This window comes from Epinephelus fuscoguttatus, linkage group LG3 (genome assembly GCF_011397635.1).
Source record: "Epinephelus fuscoguttatus linkage group LG3, E.fuscoguttatus.final_Chr_v1".
Lineage (NCBI taxonomy): Eukaryota > Metazoa > Chordata > Actinopteri > Perciformes > Serranidae > Epinephelus > Epinephelus fuscoguttatus.
Genome location: NC_064754.1, coordinates 18,648,145 through 18,651,477, shown reverse-complemented (window position 1 = coordinate 18,651,477; position 3,333 = coordinate 18,648,145). Strand labels below are relative to the sequence as shown.

General features: G+C 43.4%; 1 long non-coding RNA gene across 1 annotated transcript; it reads right to left on the bottom strand.

The window, feature by feature from the left end:
* Positions 1-2,483: 2,483 nt before the first annotated feature.
* LOC125885489 (uncharacterized) lies at positions 2,484-3,333 on the bottom strand. Its single transcript, XR_007448905.1, has 4 exons — positions 3,269-3,333; positions 3,095-3,168; positions 2,952-2,996; positions 2,484-2,836 (listed from the first exon to the last, which is right to left on the bottom strand). It is a non-coding gene; the product is annotated as an uncharacterized LOC125885489 (long non-coding RNA).

Below are 3,333 nucleotides of genomic sequence, written 5' to 3'. Positions count from 1 at the left end.
CACAATAAACTGCACATCTTATTTCATGTTTGTCTCATGACAGATGGAGCTGACAGACAGACAGACAGACAGGTGGAGCAAGCGGCAAACTGGTGTGAAAGCTGGTTCAGGGCATATTCGTCCACTTATGAATAAATATGGAGTGGAAACGCTCATGCATGTGCACCTGTTCCTGTGTTGACATCCTGTCTCTAGGCTACATCTTCTTCTTCTTCTTCTTCTTCTACTGTTTAATGGCGGTTGGCAAACAGCGAATTGGCCCATTACCGCCACCAACTAGTGGAGTGTGGATCAAAATGACTATTACTTTTTGCGTTGGGTCCCGCTGGGTCCCAATGCAGCCCTCTATGTCAGAGTACAAAAGTTACCCGGGCCATGGCCCCCCTGGCCCCCTCGGTTCCGCTGTCTATGAAATGTACAATTGTAATGTTGAGTGTTACAATTACACAAAATTTGATTCAGTTGGTGTTACCTGACATGCTTAGGCCTCCGTGCTCAATAGCCCCTTTTACACTGCCAGATTTTCCGCAAATGTTGGGGCGTTTTGCCGGCAAGCTGCGAGCATTTAGACGCACAGAGCCAGATTGGCGAGTTGATCTGAGGTGCCCAATTTTCCGCCTCGTAGGGTAGTCACATTGGCAGAACCCTTTTAGTTTAAAAAGCCCAAGGCGGCCTTCCGCAATGGGAGGGGCTGTTGATGACTTGTGGGAGGAGCTGTTGATGACGCTGCACGTAGGACCCACTGGCGGTGTATAAACAGGAAACAGCTGATAGCAGGAATTAGCGAGCAGCTAGTAGCAAGAGGGAAATGCAACCCTGACAGACACTGTAAAGATGAGCAGCTGGGGAGACAAAGAATTGTGCACCCTCCTTGTCCTGGCAAACGAAGAGTCCATTAACCGTCAGATGACGGGAACGGTGAAGGACGGGCCAACTTACGAGAGAATCACCGAAGGACTGACCAGCCGCGGCTTCCCTCCCATGTCAGTGTTTACGTCACATGCTGAGCTACACGTTTTGTTACTTTTTCACGCCCCCCATTGCCCCAAAAAAGGCGCATTCTGTATAAACACAAGTAGGTAGGCGGCATTTTGCCATACTCTCTCGCCTCTGAAGATATCCACGGTCTGGGCCTGTTTGTATCTACACAACGCAGACATCACTAGAGTCCACTTGTTACACTCAAACAGTTTATATTATATCCTACCATAATGCACATTAAAAATTTTTTTAAAAAAAAATGACATACTTCACAGAAAGTTCCAAACATAGCTAAACAAAATAATGTAAGTTAGGTTTAGGAATAGAATAATGGTTGGATGTTTTCATGTTACGTACTTAACGTAAAGTTTGGTAGTTAAAGTTTGGGCAAGTGAAGTTAGGTAGGTTAGGTTCTCGTACTGTCTCTTTCAAAATAAAAACACACTACGTCAGTACAACACCGCAAATTGATGTTTTCTTTCCTCCAACAACTAACGAACATGGTAAGGTTGAGGAAAACAGAACAGGGTTTGGTTTATAATCTTACGGGACGCAAACACCACTCTCCCAGGTAAAAGCTGGGAAACTGAGTGCCCTTAAACTATAACAGTGACCAGCAGTGTATTATGCTTACGTTAAAGCAAGGCTTTTTTCGTCCCTGTCTGATGCAGCAAGTCACTGCCAAAGTGTTGAGCACCACCCGTAGGCGGCCCTATGGGGCGAACAAAACTCGAACACTGACCCAAAATAACCACATTAACACCTCAAAAAACACTCAAATCCATGAGATTTATCACAGGTAGAACAAGCAAACAAGACAATAAAAATCCCAGGCTGAGAGGCAGCAGGACCAGCAGTCTCCACACCAGAGGCCTCTCTCCTCTGCTGCTGGCACAGCAGCTCTTAAGCACCTCCTCCATGCCAGGTGCACTGCACCTCGTTAAGTAATGCAGCACACCTGGGCAGATCTACAAGGGAGGGAAAAGGGACAGCAGTGTACTCTCACTTACTGTGATTAACTGTACGTTTTGTGGCAAACACTGAACATTACATGGGACATGTGATAAAACATCAGTGAATAATCTTCCATCCCAATTACTGATTCAAATTTTTTTGATTTAATTATTCAAAGCAAGTTGCAGCTCATAAAAAGACATTAATTGACAGACCTTTATATGGACTAATAACTGAAAAAAGTCAGCTTTACCTCCCACACTTGATTTTATTCTGTTCAATGGAGAGTAAACAACAACCTAACATGTGCTGTACAAATATAATCTGATGAAACCTGTTCATGTGGTGGCTCCTTCTGACCACAGTCCTTCAAAGAGTCAGACACTCACTGGTGTTGGGAAACAGTGAAGGTGTTGAAACTGGATGTGATTCCTGAGCTCTGTTTTATGCTGCTTTATTATGATGCACATATCTAATCATTTGTATGATACACACCTTCCTATACAGCTTCATTCATGTTTGAGAAACAAACACAAACACATCTGGTCCACGTTTTCTATTTATGAAGTTTATTGTGCAGATAGTACAGAGAATGAAGTGATTTGGATCCGCATGTTTGAGTGAACTACAATGATGAGTGTAACAACATCATGGTTAAGATAACATCCTTACAATTTGAAAGGTAGAAAAAACAGTTGACTTGACAAACTGACACAAAACAAAGCTGATGTCAAACATCTGTCTCATTAAATACTGTTTTTTCTGTACTCATCAATCTCTGCTTACATTTCAGATTTTACTTTTTAGGAGGAGGAGTTTGAGTTAGTTTGGTGAGCATATCAAGAAGGGCCCGGAAAGACGGGCCTGGGGCTGACGCAGGCGCAGGGTGTAGCCCGGCAGCCTTCAAGAAAATCAGAAACATTCATTGTCAAATATACAAAAGAGGATGTTAAATGGTTTTTACAGTCACTGACATTCAGGTGTGTTGTATGTTGAGGGATAGTGAGAGCACTCACCTCACTGGAGTGAGAGATAGACCGAGGAACTGCTTTGTGCACCATCTGTGGAAAATCCACAAGTTTGATATTACCAACATTATACTATCACAGTTAAAGTGGTGTCAGAACGCTGGTATCGAGTATGACAGTGTTACACTTACAGGATGAGCCAGAGCGAGGCTCAGGAGGCATCCAAGCACAAGTGCTACCTTCAGCATGGTTACAGTGATCCCACCTGTTGAAAAGGAAATAATAAAGACTTCATTAACAACAGCAAAATCACCACCATCCTCACACAGAAAATGCAGAAACCATATATATATAAATATAATCACCTTTTAGTCTTGAGCTGACTGTCTCACAGATGGTCGAGGAGGTTGTTGTGCTCTGAATGTTGAGC